General features: G+C 35.8%; 1 pseudogene; it reads left to right on the top strand.

Annotated features, from left to right (window-relative positions):
- Positions 1-11040: 11040 nt before the first annotated feature.
- On the top strand, positions 11041-11425 carry LOC129080280 (ubiquitin-60S ribosomal protein L40-like; annotated as a pseudogene).
- The last annotated feature ends 5790 nt before the right edge of the window (positions 11426-17215 follow it).

Genomic DNA, 17215 nt, shown 5'->3' with positions numbered 1-17215 from the left:
GAAAGAGCAAGAAGTTGAAAACTTATTTGAAAAAAATAATGAAGGAGAATTTCCCCAATCTGGCAAAGGAAATAGACTTCCAGGAAGTCCAGGAAGCTCAGAGAGTCCCAAAGAGGTTGGACTGAAGGAGGAACACATGAAGACACATCATAATTAGATTACTCAAAATTAAAGATAAGGAGAGAATCTTAAAAGCAGCAAGAGAAAAGGAGACAATTACCCACAAAGGAGTTCCCAAAAGACCATCAGCTGATTTCTCAAAAGAAACCTTACAGGCAAGAAGGGCTGGAAAGAAGTATTCAAAATCATGTAAAGCAAGGACCTACATCCAAGATTACCCTATCCAGCAAAGCTATCATTTAGAATGGAAGGGCAGACAAAGTGCTTCCCAGATAAGGTCAATTTAAGGGAGTTCATCATCACGAAGCCCTTATTATATGAAATGTTAAAGGGCCTTTATCTGAGCAAAAGAAGAAGATCAAAACTATGAACAGTAAAATGACAACAAACTCACAACTATCAACAACTGAACCTAAAAAAATCAAAAACAAACTAAGCAAACCACAAGAACAGGAACAGAATCACAGAAATGGAGATCAGAGGGGAGGGGAAATGGGGAAAATGGGGGGAAATGTACAGGGAATAAGAAACATAAATAGTAGGTACAAAATAGACAGGGGAACATTAAGAATAGTGTAAGAAATGGAGAAGCCAAAGAACTTATATGTACGACCCATGGACAAGAACTAAAGGGGGCAGGGAATGCTGGTGGGGGATGCAGGGCAGAGGCAAATAAAGGGAAGAAAAAAACGAGACAACTGTGACAGCATAATCGATAAAATATATGTATTAAAATACATAGAAAATAAGATAGAAAACACTCAAATAAGCAACCTAACCTTACACCTAAAAGACCTACAAAAACAACAACAAAGCTCAGAGCAAGTAGAAGGAAGGAAATAATCAAGATCAGAGCGGAATTAAATGACATAGAGACTAAAAAGAAATTCAAAAAATCAATGAATCCAGGAGCTGGTTCTTTGAAAAGATAAATAAAATTGACAAAGTTTTTACCAGACTCATTAAGAGAAAAAGATAGAAGACCCAAATAAATACAATCAGAAATGAGAGAGGAGAAGTAACAACAGATACCACAGAAATACAAAGAGTTGTAAGAAATTACTACGAACAGCTAAACGCCAAGAAATTGTACAACTTGAGTGAAATGGATAAAGTTTTAGAAACATACAATCTTCCAAAACTGAGTCAAGGAGAAGCAGAAAACTTGAATAGACCAATAACAACTAGTGAAATTGAAGCTGTAATAAAAAAACTCTTGGCACACAAAAGCCCTGGACCAGATGGTTTCACAGGCGAATTTTACCAATCATTCAAAGGAGAACACCTATCCTTCTCAAACTATTCCAAAATATTCAAGAAGAGGGAAGACTTTCAAACTCTTTTTATGAGGCCAGTATCATCCTAATTTCAAATCTAGGTAAAGACACAACAAAAGAAGAAAATTACAGACCAGTATTCCTGATGAACATAGATGCTAAAATCCTCAAAAAAAATTAGCAAACTGGTGAATATTAAAAATATTAATAACCATGTCAAGTGGGATTAAATGCTTCAATCAAAAGACATAGGGTAGCTAAATGGATAAGAAAACATGAGCCATATATAGTCTATCTACGAGAAACCCACCTCAGAACAAAAGATACACAGACTGAAAGTGAATGGATAGAAAAAATATTCCATTCGACAAGAAACTAAAAAATTTCTGAGGTAGCAATACTTTTATCAGAAAAAAACAGACTTCAAAACAAAGACCATAACAAGAGATAGAGAAGGACACTACGTAATACTAAAAGGATTGATCCAACAAAATGACATAGACCTTGTAAACATATATGCACCCAAACATAAAATCTTCAAATGTAAACATATTCAATATATGCACCAAAGAAAATCTTGGTGGACATCAAGGGAGAATTTGACAGCAATATATTCATAGTTGGGGATTTTAACACCCCATTAACATCAATGGATAGATCTTCAGACAAAGCATCAACAAGGCCACAGCAACCTTAAATGACACACTGGACTAGATGGATTTAATTGATATTTACAAAACATTTCATTCCAAAGCAGCAGAATATACATTCTTTTCCAGTGCATATAGAACATTCTCTAAGATAGACCATATGTTAGGACACAAAATAAGCCTTAATAAATTCAAGAAGATTGAAATCATCAAGTATCTTCTCTGACTATAATGAAATCAATTACAACTAAAAAATTCAAAAACACTGAAACATACGGAGGCTAAATAACATGTTAGTAAACAATGAATGGGTTAACAATGAGAGCAAGGATGAAATAAAAAGTTATCTGGAAACAAATGAAATTGAACACTCAAGAACCCAAATTCTATTGGAGCCAGGAAAAGCAGTTCTGAGTAAGAAATTCACAAAATTACAGGCCTACCTCAAGAAGCAACAAAAATCTCAAATAAATATCTTACTGTACACCTAAAAGTACTAGAAAAAGAACAACAAAGAGAGCCAAGAGTATAAGCAAGGAAATAATAAAGATTAGAGTGAAAATAAATGACGTAGAGACTAAAAAATGATACAAAGTTCAATGAAATCAAGATCTGGTCTTTTGAAAAGACAGACTAGGTTGACAAACCTTTCATCAGACTCATCAATAAAAAAAGAGGACCCAAATAAATAAAATCAGAAATGAAAGAGGAGAAGTAACAACTGACAGCAAAGAAATAGATAGGATTGTAAGAAAATATTATGAACAACTACATGCCAACAAATTGGACAACCTGGATGTAATGGATAAATTTTTAGAAACATACAAACTGAATCAGAAAGAATCAGAAAATCTGAATATACAATAATAAAAAATGAAACTGAAGCAGTAACCAAAAAATTCCCAGCAAAAAAAAGTCCTGGACCAAGTATCTTCACAGATGGATTTTACCAACCATTCAAAGCAGAATTAACACCTATTCTTCTCGAAATATTCTATAAAAAATTCAAGAGGAAGTAAGACTTCAAAGCTCATTTTAAAAGGATGGCATTATCCTAATTCCAAAACCAGAAAGAGACACTACAAAGAAAGAAAATTATAGGCCAATATCCCTAATGGACATAGTTTCTAAAATCCTCAACAAAATATTAGTAAACTGGATCCAGCAGCACATTAAAAAGATCATGTACCATGATCAAGTGGGATTTATTCCAGGGAAGCAAAGTTGGCACAATTATCACAAATCAATAAACAAGATACACCATACAAACAAAATGAGGATAAAAATCCCATGATCATATCAATTGATGCAGAAAAAACATTTGCTAAAATCCAGCACCCATTTATAATAAAAGCTCTCATTACAGTTGGAATAGAGGGATCAAACCTCAACATGATAAAGGCCATATATGACAAACCCACAGCCAACATCAAACTCAATTGGCAAAAGCTAAAAGAATTTCCCTTAAGAACAGGAACAGGACAGCGATATCTGCTTTCACCACTCTTATTTTTAAAATTACTGGAAGTTCTACACACAGCAATCAGATAAGAAGGAATGAAAGGCATCCGAATTGGAAAGAAGGAAGTAAAGCTGTCATCATTCACAGATGACATGATACTGTATATAGAAAACCCTAAAGACTCCACCAAAAAACTACTAAAACTGAAAAATGATTTCAGTAAAGCATCAGGATACAAAATTAATATTCAGAAATCGGTGGCATTTCTATATAACAAATATGAATTATCAGAAAAAGAAATTAAGAAAATAATCTTACTATTACAACAACAAAAATAAGATAATCTAGAAATAAATTTAACCAAGGAGGTAAAAGACTTGTACTTGGAAAATTATAGGATACTAAATAAAGAAATTGAGGAAGATACAAATAAGTGGAAACATATATCATGTTCATAGACAGAAAGAATTAACATCATTAAAATGTCCATATTACCCAAAGCAATCTACAGATTCAACACAATTCCTATTAAAATACCAATGGCCTATCTCACGGATCTAGAACAAATACTCCAAAAACTTATATGGAAACACAAAAGACACCAAATAGCCTCAGCAATCTTGAGAAAGAAAAACAAAGTTGGAGGTATCACACTACCTGGTATCAAATTATACTACAAAGCAACAGTAATCAAAACAGCGTGGTACTAGCATAAAAATAGGCATACAAATCAATGCAACAGAATAGAGAGCCCAGAAACAAACCTATACTTTTATGGTCAATTAATATTTGACAAAGTCACTGGCCAGTGTGGCTTAGTTGGTTGGGATGTCATCCTGTAAAACAAAAGTCTGCAGGTTCGATTCCCGGACAGGGCACATATCTTGGTTGTGGGTTTGGTCAGGGCCTACAGGAGGCAATTGATAGTTTCTCTCCCTCTCTCTCTCCCTCCCTTCAACTCTCTCTAAAGTCAATAAGCACGCCTTCAAGCAAGGATAAAAAATAAATATATAAAATTCGCTCATAAAAAAATCTGACAAAGGAAGCAGGAATGTACAATGGAGTAAAAACAGTCTCCTCAATAAATGGTGTTGGGAAAATGAAACTAGATCATCAACTTAAATCATACACAAAAATAAATTCAAAGAGGATTAAAGACTTAAGTGTAAGTTACAAAACCATAAAAATATTAGAAAAGAACATAAGCAGTGAGCCCTGGCCAGATAGCTTAGTTGCTTAGAGCATCATCCCGATAAGCCCATGGTTGTGGGTTCAATCTCCAGTCAGGGCATATACAAGAAGCAACCAACGAATGTGTGGAACAACAACAAATCAATGTTTCTCTTTTTCTCACCCTTTCCTTCTCTCTCTAAAATCAATTAATAAATAAAAAAATAAAAAGGTAGTAAAACCTCAGACATTTCTCATAACAATATTTTTGCTGATATATCATCTGGCAAAAGAAGTAAATACTAAATATATATTTATTATTATATTATTATATAAATTATAATATAATATTACATATTTTATATATTATATATTATACAATATATTATCTTATATAATTTATATATTTTATTACATAATGACATGTAATATGTGTATATATTTATGATATATAATAATATTGTGTACACATACATAGAATATCTACATATATTAATATATGTATATTATACATATGTGTAATATGTATATATTATATGTATTAATTATACACATATATACACATATACATAAAAATAAATATATATTACATATGATAACAAATATGAACTATCAGAAAGAGAAATTAAGAAAACAATCCTACTTACTATTGCAACAACAAAAATAAGATAATCTAGAAATAAATTTAACCAAGGACACTGAATAAAGAAATTGAGGAAGATACAAATAAGTGGAAGCATATATCGTGTTCATAGATAGAAAGTATTAACACCAGAATATACTATGTAGTAAATATATATTAAAATACATAGTATAATATAGTATATAATATATAGTATACTATAGTATATAGTATACTATAGTATACTATAGAAAGAATATACCATATAATATAGTATATCATATAGATATAATATATATGATATACTAATTAATATATGATATATATCATTATATATCACATACTATATAATATAATATAATACAATGCAATATATTATATTATATATTATATTATTATAATATACAAAATATATCATATATGATTATATGTGATACATGATTAACACATACTATATGATGTTATATGTCATATGTATCATATATAATATATCACATATGGTAAATGATATACTATATTATATAATGTATTATATATTATAATATTTTTATTAGTCATATAGAATATAGATATATGATATATTATATCATATCACATATAAAATATATTTTTCATATATCATATTCTATATTATATACCATAACTATATGTTATATATATCATATATTATATAACATAGTATATGGTAATATATGGTATGATATATAATAATGTATCTATCATTATATATTATCAATATATAATTGTATATTTGTATATTAATATTAATATATGTTATATTAATTTTATATAGAATTATATGTGTATATATTATATAATTGTATATATGTAATTATATATAATATAATCATATAATATATAAATATATAATTATAGAATATAGAATATAGTATAATATAGTCATAATATAATCATATAATTATAATTATATTATAATTATAATATAATTATATTATATATTATATATTATGTATATATAATATATTGTTAAATTTATTTATTATTCATTATTTATTTTTATTTATTATATATTATTAAAATATATAATACATTATGTATATATAATATAATATATTATGTGTGTGTATACACACACACACACACACACACACTGACAAAGGTATGGTGATAGAGGGAAAGGAATGTAGGGGGAGGTGGAAGAGGACAAAGGAAGAATAAGTGGAGGCAGAAAGAGACTTTACTTTGGGCAATGGGTGCATGATGTGGTATGCAGGTGATGTTTTGTTAAATTGTACACTTGAAACCTGTATGGTTTTGTTAACCAATGTCACCCCAATACACTCAATAACAAATAATGGTAATAGTGTCCTGTATATTTGAAAGTTACTAGGAAAATAGATCTAAAATTTCTAAGCACAGTAAAAACATTTGTGACTATACATGAAGATTGATGTTAACTAACCTTTTGGTGGTGATATCTTACAATATATGAGGTCTGTCCAGAAGGTATCCAGCCATGTAATGTGAAAAATAGAGACATTTATTGAAGAAGATTCAAAGTACAAAAAACATTGTACATAGAACAATGACGCCTCAGTCCCCTTCAAAGCAGGCACCTTGGGACCTCACACAGTTCTCCCAGTCGCCATCAGCTGTCCTGTCGTAGTTTCCTGAATCTCATCAACAGTCTGAAATCTCTTCCCTTTCAAAGGTGATTTTACTTTTGGGAAATCCAGAAGTCATCCGGTGCCAAATGTGGGCTGTAGCGGGGCTGAGTCACCCAGGTGATTTGATGTTCTGCCACAAAACTGCATGAGACTTGATGCATGATCGGGCATGTAGTCACGATGAAGCTGCCAATCACCAGTTGCCCATAGCTGCGGCCTTCTGAATCATCCAATAATTTCTGTGGAGAAATGTTCAAGCTTAATGTAAAATTTGATGCAGATTCATTTCTCTGCTTGCTCAGTCATTTTGAATGCAATGGCTACACAGTACACATGTTCACTCAAGGGTGGTCTACCGGCCCCACTGAGTAGTACAGTGAAGTTGTCATTGTTTACACATGCACATTCTAGTCCACTCTCCTTGGCTGCCAAGTTATATCAATGTTGCGCAAACCATTCTCATTATTTTAACAAGGGTTAGCCTTTTTCCAGATAGACCTCACATATGTAGAACAAATCATTCTGTTGTACATCTAAAACTACTACAATTATATCTCAATTTAAAAAAAAATAGGCATCACCTCCAGATGTCAAAAAGAACAATCATTCCCCACTAGAAGGAGCTAAGGATCCTAGGTGCAAGGAAAGAATCAGGTGAGCCTGGAACATAATACCATGTCAGAAAAAAGGTTGTGTGCAAAGGAAAGGATGGAGGAGCCAGCATGCTGGGCCTTCACTTCCCACATTTCATCACAATAAAATGATGGAGATAACATTCACTTATCAGTACAGATAATTAACAAAGGACTTGTGTCAAGAATACATAGAGAACTTCCACAAGTGAATGAGACAAATTTTTAAAAAATGAACAGAAGACTTAAGTAGTCACTTTTAAAAAGTAGATATCCAAATGTCCAAAAATCACTTGAAACAGTGATCCATATCATTAGTTCTCAGAAAAATGAAAGATAAAATCATACAAGAGACCACTACACATGAACCAGGTGGTTAAAATTTAAAAGACTAAACTTACAAAGTGTTGACAAACTAGAACTCTGGTGCTTTGCTGATAGAGATGTTGAAAACCATTTGACACTATTTTCTGAAGCTAAACAAATGTCTGCTCTACGACCCCAGAATTATGCTCCTAGTCTTATATTCTCAAGAGAAAAATATAGAACTAGCAGGAATGCTCTTGGCAGTTCTATTTAGAATAGCCAAAAACTGGAAACAACTCAAATAGTCATAAACAGTAGAATGTAGAAACAAACTGTAGTATATTCATACAGTGGAATAGTAGCATCAATGAAAAAGAACAAATTACTGAGGCATGCAAGATGGTTCAATCATACAAATCATGGAGCAAGGAAGCCATATAGAAAAGAATGCTATACACTATATGATTTTATTTAAATGATGACCAAGAACAGGGAAAACTAGCTGAGGGTGACAAAAAAGAAAGCAGTGGTTACTAGAAGGCAAGGGGGTGAGAAGTGGGGAAGATGAGGTGGGGGGTGGATTGACTGGTGGGGTGGTGGAAACAGAAAGGTCTTCTTTTCATACAAATGCCAGCCACCAAATGGAGAAGCAATAATAGAATTTAGAAAACAACATTTTGTAAGCACTAATGTAATCATTATTCAGGCAAGATCATCAATAGAGTCCAAAAACACTAGATGAAAACCTGTTGGGAAACAAAATATTCATAGATTACATATTAAGTCCAAAGGAGAGATTGTCAATTACAATGAGGGAATTTGGACAACATGTGAACAAAGCAATCAAACTCAACATTAGGAAAATAAGACAAATGGGCATCTTGAGTCTCTTACTTGTGACTTTATGAAAATTACACTTCTATATAGATTTATTGCCAAAAATGCTTAATCTGCATCTAATCAAGAGAAAATAATCAGAAAACTGGCCTGGACTCCTCAAAGGTTAATGTCATAAAGACAAAAAGAGGTGGAAAGATCATCTTAGACTGAAGAAGACTTAAGAGACAGGATGAATAAATGCAATGTGTAACCACTGATTGGAAATTGGACAGTGGAACTGGAAATAACACTTAGGGATCACTGCAGATAAATTAAAACTAAGCATATGTTAGATAATATTACTGTAGAACTCTTAGATTTCTTGTGTTGAGTAAGTTGGAGCATGTACTTACTCATAAAAGATCTATGCTGATACATATTCTTATAAGATATGACATTACAAATGAAATGTAATGATGTCAGAAATTTAGTTTCTAAATACTTTAGAAACTAAAGATAACATAGATAGACAAAGGAAATTTGGTAGAAGGAGAAGGAAGGGAGGGAGGGAAGAATGGCCCTCCCTCTTCTCTCTTGTAGTTATAGCAATAATTGTGGCAGCAATGGTTTCATTGTGAAAACAACTGGGTTGATAAAATGCTGCATTTCTAAGACAAACAAAACCAGAAATTTCCTACTTTGCATGCCAATCATAACAACCTGGGACTTTGGGATTCAAAAGCCACTTCAAGCCAGAAGACTTGACGTGACTGGAACAGAGTGCTGGTGATGTAGATCTAGGACACCATGCATGATGAAGACCAGACCCTCAGTGAAATAGGAGGTAGAAAATAACTCTAATCACCAAAAGTGGGAGCACATAGGGACACTTATATGTCTTGCACTCCGCATACTTTATGACAAAAGCTGGAGCTGGGGTGATTTTCCCCTAGTAAATAATAATCATACACCTGTCCCCAGGAGGGTTTGGCATTTGAAGTAATATTTCCTGTGTGGTCCAGGAAATCTTAGTTCCAAACATGAATTTATTCAATTCTTCTTTGGAGAAATACCCACAACACGGGTCTTTCATAGTAAGAGTGGAAATATTTAGGCTCACAACTCATCATCATGAAGTTATGGAAAAACTCAGCTAGGTAAAAGTAGAAATATATCCTTAAAGGGCTGAGAGAAAAATAACAGGTGCCATAGCCCTTTATACCCAATGAAAATCAACTGGGGCAAAAATAAAGACATTGGTCAACAAAAATCTAAGTCCTGTGGGTTCTACTTCTCTCTGGAAAACCCTGACTAATACAGAGTTTGGTACCAAGAGCAGTTCTAGAAGAACAGAATTTTAAGGGTCAGTTTTCTGAGTTGGTTCCTTGAGTTCTAATTGGCTGCCTAATCTGATTAGATTTAAAGATGCTGATGACTATCTCCAGTAATAAAGAGAACATTAAGAGTCCACAGAATGTCTGGCAATAGAGATACACAAAATGTCTGCATCAGATTCTTCTAATCAACCTTTTATAGAAGCATAGAGCTAGATGAAACATTTTTTGAAAACTAGCTGTAGTGTAAGTGCCCAACATTAAGCTTTTTGATCATAATGTAGTGCCTGACATTAGGCTTTTGATCACCAAGGCATCCATCTCTAATAAACACATAGCCAGCTACGCAGACAAAGAGCCAGGCCACCACAACCATAGAGTCCCCTTTTAGAGAACCCTGGGTAACCTAGATAACTGACTGTTTCAGTGACCCTTGTTGCCCCTTCCCACACCCTAATTCTGGCTCTTATGTTTTAAATTTGCCAATAACAAGTGAAGCTGTGAAACCCTAGGCACCCCACCCTTGGCCCTGTATAAAGGCAGAGCTCCAGGTCCACACTCTTCCTCTCTACCCTTGAATTTACTATGTGGCCCTTGTCTGTGCCATGTACCCTCCAGGATTTGTAAATAATAATTCTTTTTTAAGTTCCCTGATGGATGGTGCTGAGGTGCATCCTGCAATATAATAAGAATTACAAAGGCTTTTCCAGCCACAACATTGGCACCAGTCAGGGAAATGTCCAGCATTTCTACCTCATACGTTATTATCATAGCTGAGACCAATACAAAACACAAATGAATATAATAATGTTGGCTGGTTATTGCTAATGTTGCTGGACAAAGTGTTAAAAAAAAAAAGGATAAACTCAGAGATTCAAATTCTCAAGTGCACATGGAACATTCTCCGGGATGGATCACATGTTAGGTCACAAAAAAAGTCTTAACAAGCTTAAGAAGATTGAAATCACACTAAATATCTCTTCAACAAAATGGTGGAGCAGCCTCCTCAGCAGACAAGAGATGCAGATCTTTGTGAAGACCCTTACTGGCAAGATCATCACCCTCGAGGTTCAGCCCAGTGGCACTGTTGAAACTGTCGAAGCTAAAATCCAAGACAAGGAAGACATCCTGCCTGACTAGCAGCATCTTATTTTTGTGTGCAAACAGCTAGAGGATGGCCACACTCTCTCAGACTACAACATTCAAGAACAGTCCTCCCTGTACTTGGTGCTTTGTCTACAGGGTGGCATCATTTGAGCCCTCCCTCTGCCAGCTTGCCCAGAAGTGCAAGTGTGACAAGATGATCTGGTGCAAATGTTACTCCCACCTATACCCTGGTGCTGTCAACTGCTGCAAGAAGTGTGGCCACAGTGAAAACCTGTGCCCCAAGGAGAAGGTTAAATAAGGCTTCTCCACCACCTCACCGACTCATATGGCAACCTTCTGCCTGAACTTCATGGCCCTGGGGCCTCAATAAAGTTTCCCTTTCATTGACTGGAGCAGGAGAAAAAAAAAAAAGAAATCACACTAGGTATCTTTTCAAACCACAATGGAATGAATCTAAAAATTAGTAGCTAAAGGAAAACTGGAAAATTCACATGTAGAAATCAAACAACACACTCTTGAACAACCAATGGGTCACAGAATAAATCACAAGAAAAATTAGAAAATATCTTGAGACAAATGAAAACAAAACCACAACATACTGACACCTATGGGATGCAGCTAAAGCAGTACTAACAGGGCAGTTCATAGTAGCAGATGCCCATATTAAAAAAGAAGATCTCAAACCAACAACCTAACTTTATACTTCAAGAAGGTAGAAGAACAAACTAAGTCCAAAGTTACCTGAAGGAAGGAAATAATAAATATTAGAAGAGAAAGAAATAAAATAGAAAAAACAATGAAACTAAGAGTTGTGTATTTTAAAAGGCCAAGAAAATTTATGGGGCAGGGGGAAGGAAAACACTGTACTACACCCACGACACACACACACAGTTATGGTGGTGGTCAAACAGGTATTACATTTGTCAAATTTATCACACACTTTAAATGGGTGAATTTTATGTATGTAAAGTATCCTTCAATAAAGTTGGTATTATAAAAGACCCAAAAGTCAGCTCATTTAAATTACAAATCTCTGTAATTGTAATCAAGAGAGAGAAAAAAGAATATGAACAAGCAATTCTGGGAACAAAAACGACATAGCTACAGATAAAATGGGGATTTTAAAGAAAATAAAAATATTTTGAACACTTAATCATACAAAATATATATTTTTAGGAAAACCTAGCCTTAAAAATTTTAAGAAGAACCCTGGACAAGTAGCCCAGTTGGCTAGAGCATTGTCCTAATACGCCAAGGTTGTAGGTTCTATCCCTGGTCAGGGCACATTGAGGAATCAAACAATGACTGCATAAATAAGTGGAACAACAAATTCTCTCTCTCTCTCTCTCTCTCTCTCAAATTCAATAAATAAAATTTAAAAGGAAAAAATTGTTCAAAAGATAGGACATCTGAAGAGCCTCTAAAACCAATCAAAACTTATACCACACACACACAATAACCTCAGTTTTTCAGGTGAATTCTAAACATTCAGGGAACACAAACTCTTCCAGGGTGAGAAAATCACTAAATTGGGTAAATCCTAGAAATGCAGGTATTCTTTAACATTAGAAAATCCATGAAGGGTATGTGGAGGCGGCTAGTAAAGGGTAAAGGGGGCTAAATACATGGTGACAGAAAATGATGACTGTGGACAGTAGGCACCCAATGCAAAATACAGATCACATACCACAGAAATGTACACTTGAAACCTGTCTAAATATAACCTTATTAACCAATGCCATCCCAAATTTAATTAAAAAATAAGTAGAAAAATCCAAGAACATAATTTACTATACTAACACGTTAAAAAAAATAGTATCATCTCAAAAGATGCAGATTTAATTGGTGTTTGAAAAATTATTTTTAAAAGATAAAAAAGACACATTCCATTATATCCATAGTCATTTTTATTAGACTATACCATCATAAAGCATACATGATGGACACGTCATATAAAGGACTCTATAAACAATACATAATGGTTATATAGCACTTGATCGTTTACAAATCACTTTGTACCCATTATCTGCCTAAACTAGCCACTCTAAAGTAGGCATCACACTTTCAAAAAACTATAAATGGAGAAACAGATTTAAAAGGGTCAAGTGATTTATCCCAAATCCCAATTATTTTCATTCTTTATTTTGTTGGTTCTCTGATGTCCTGTGTTATATATCAAGTTAAAAATGGCAGATATTTAAATATAGATAATATGTGATTTAGAAAACAAAAACCTGAATCCAATTCTCTAGTGTTTCCCATATGCTCTTGGAACAAATAAAAATGTTTAACTCCATAGTTTATGTTCTTAGTCCTATCTTTCCTTCCAAATTTGTAATCTACAATTAAAGATTGGCATTTCCACCATTTAAAAACTACAGTTTCTTCAAAGCTGAATGAAGCTTGCAGCCTGGTAGTTTCTACCTACCAACTTGGCAGTTTCTCTGGGTAACAAGTGAGCATTCCCTTTTGGTATTTAATCCTGACTGGTTACAAACAACCTAGGTATGCCACAACACCTGACACAAGCTGACATGTCACTTCAGGGTCAAAAGGAAGTATGTCATGGGAAAAGCAGAGGAGCACTCTTCCCTATTCCTCTAAGTATTGCTAAAACCCTGGACACAACAGATAAAATAATGTAAGAAGATTCTGGAAAGTGGAGGAGATAAAGGGAATCTGAAGAATGACATAGCCCTGAGTCTCCTGGGTTTTCCTTTTGCCTCATCTATCCCAGGATGGGTTCTGAGGAAGCTGGTAATCCAGAAATGCCACAGGCATAGACCAAAAAAGGTCCAAGAAAAGTCTGCTGTTTTGAGCCAAAGGACTAGCAAAGCAGCCTCTCAAGACAGAAAATTTTTAGACAGTAACCACCCTCCTCCAGCCAAAAGCCATAAGGAAAAACTTCAGCCCTATCCGTAACAACAAAGGCCGAGTGGGGTGCCTACACTTCCACCCTCACCAAGGGTGAGGGTGGAAGTATGGCCTCCATGGTGTCAGTGGAGGCCATGCCGGGGAAAGTAAGGAGGCACTGCTGCCCCTCCTGGCTGAATGGTATCAGCGCAGCCCTAGTGAGGAGCTGTAACTCTCACTCCTGCCCAGCAGTATTGAGGATCTCTGCCCAAATAGACACCAATGATGAAACTAGACTTCCAACACCAACTTACATTTCCTCCACTAGAGCAGTGTCAGAGGCCAGTCCAAACAGAAGATGCAAACAGTAAAGAGTCTCCTAATACCCAAAATGTCAAGATTTCAATTGAAAATCACTCATCACACCAAGAACCAGGAATATCTCAACTTGAATGATAAGATAGTCCACAAGTGCCAACACTTGGGATGACCAAGATGTTAGAATGATGTTAGACTGAAGCAGCCACAGTAAAGATCCCTCGCTAAGCAACTAGCAATATGCTTGCCACAAATTTAAAAACAGAAAATCTCAGTAAAAAAACAGAATGGAGAATCAGATGAGACTGAAAAGTATAGTAACAGAACCCAATGATGGGCTTGCCAGCAAAATGGAAGAAAAGGGGGGAAAAATCAGTGAACTTGGAGACAGAACAACAAAAAATACTGAGCCAGAGAGAATATTGCTATGGAAAATTGTGTCCCCTCAAATTCATAGGTTGAAGCCCTACCCCCCAATGTGACGGTATTGAGAGATGGGGCCTTAGAAGGTAATTAAGGTTAAAAGAGGTCATAACTGTGGGATCCTACTCTGACAGGGTTGGTATCCTCTAAGAGGCTCACTCTCCCTCTTTCTTTACACACATGTACTGAGGAAGGGCTGTGAGGACACAGCAAGAGGGAGACTGTAAGCCAGGAGAAGCTCTTACCAAAACCAACTCAGCTGGTACCTTGATCTCAGACTTTCAGCCTCCACTACTGTAAGAAATATGTTTCTGTTGTTTTAGACTCTCAGTCTGTGAAATGGCAGTCCAAGTCAGCTATGACAGATTTTGGTACTGCTAAGATGGATTTGGTGTGCTGCTATAACAAATAACTTGAACATGTGGAAGTAGCTTTGGAACTGGGTGATGGGTAGCAGCTGGAGGGGTTTTGAGGTACATGCTAGAAATACAAATGTAAAAGGCCATTCTGATGACGTCTCAGTCAGAAATGAGGACATGTTACTGGAAACAGAAAGAAAGGCGATCTTTGTTGTAAGGTGGCAGCGGACTTAGCCAGACTGTGTTGCACTGTTTTGTGGAAGGGAGAACTTGTGAGCAGTGAAACTGGATATTCATCAGAGATTTATAGGCAAAGTATTGAAGGTGCAGCTTGGGTCCTCCTCACTGTTTGTAGTAAAATGTGACAGAGGAGAGACGAATTGAAGAAAGAATTGTTAAGCAAAAAGGAAAAAGAACTTGGAGACTTGAAAAATCCTGTCTACCTATATTGAAAAATATGAGAAAGCTTGTTTAGCTGTTGCTGACTAGTCTTTTAATAAAGAGATCATTGGCATGACTCATGGATTCAATCAACCATGCCAGCAGAAGCCAGAAGTTGAGATGAAATACTGCCAACTGGTATCTGAGTGGCCAACTGGTAAAGTAGACTAGATGTTCAGAAAATGCTAGACAAAATGAAGGCAGGCTGTCAGACTTCTTTGGTTCTATAGGACCACCCAGGAGAACCACAAACATGCCCTACACTGCAAGACAAGGGGAGAAGATATAAATTCAGAGATCATCAGGTTGCCTCCTCAGTTTCAAAGGCAGGAGTAATGTCCCTGAAGTATCAACAGGCCACATGGCCTCAAACTAAAGTTTAGGGGGGCAGGGCTACCGAGCTGAGCCTTGGTGTTGGGACTGCTGTACCAGTGGGTTGTGAAGGTGGGGCCCCTGCTTCAGTAGGTCTGGAAGGTAAGGCATCAAGAGCTGATGGAATTTACCCTGGCTGGTGTGGCTCAGTGGATTGAATGCCATTCAATCCCTGGTCAGGGCACATGTCTGGGTCTCAGGCCAGGTCCCCAGTTGGGGGTGTGCAAGAGGCAACCTATCCCATGCCTGAGTTTCAGGGCAGATACCCAGCTGGCATGTGAGAGGCAACCAAGCAATGTTTCTCTCCTCTTTCTCCCTCCCTTTCCCTTTTTCTGAAAATACAAGTATTTTAAAAATGCAAAAAGATCTGACGGAATTTGTCCCACTGGGTTTTGGACTTGCTTAGGACCCATTACCCCTTCCTTCCTTCCTAGTCCTCCTTTTGGAATGGGAACATCTGTTCTCTGCCTGTCCCATCATTGTGTTTGGAAACAATTAACTTATCTTATGTGCTTCACAGATTCACAGCCGAAGAGGAATCTGACTCAGGATGAATTATACCTTGAATCTCACCCACATCTGATTTACATGAAACTGTGGGCTTTAGAGTTGATGAAGGAATAAGTTAAGACTTCAAGGGCTGTTGGGATGAAATGAACATATTTTGCATGTGAGGACATGAAATTTGAGGGCCGGGGAAAATGCCATGGACTGAATTGTGTCCCCACAAAATTCATATGTCAAAATGCTACTTCCAAATGTGACTCTATTTGAAGAAGAGTTTTTGGAGGTAATTAAGGTTAAATGGGGTCATAAGGCTAGGGTCCTAATCTGAGTGGCCTTTAAAGAAGAGGAAGAAAAAGCATGCTCTCTTTTTCCACATGTATGGATCATGGAAAGGCCATGTGAGGACACAGCAGGCAAGAAGCCAAGAAGAAATCTATCACCAGAGACTAAAGTCAACACCTGGATCTTGGACTTCCAGGCTCCATAACAGTGGGAAATAAAATTCTGTTGTTTGAACTGCCCAGGCATTGGCATTTTGTTATGGCAGTCTGAGCGGATTAAGATAAAAATATACTGAAAGACAATGAACAGAGCCTCAGGAACCTGTGGGATTGCAAGCAAAGACCCAGCATTTGTATCAGTGTCTTGGAAGGAGACATGGGGTGGGAGTTGGGGCTGGAAATGTATTCAAAGAAATGATGGCTGACCCTGGCTGAGTAGCTCAGTTAGTTAGAGTGTCTTCCCAATATAACAAGCTGCAGGTTCAGTCTCCAGTGAGGGCACATACAAGAATCAACCAATGAATATATAAATAA

This window comes from Pteronotus mesoamericanus, unplaced genomic scaffold, assembly GCF_021234165.1.
Source record: "Pteronotus mesoamericanus isolate MK-2021 breed Mesoamerican mustached bat unplaced genomic scaffold, CSHL_Meso_final contig_121, whole genome shotgun sequence".
NCBI classification, from domain to species: domain Eukaryota; kingdom Metazoa; phylum Chordata; class Mammalia; order Chiroptera; family Mormoopidae; genus Pteronotus; species Pteronotus mesoamericanus.
The sequence above is the reverse complement of the archived record's forward strand: the minus strand, read 5'-3'. Positions and strand labels throughout refer to the sequence as shown.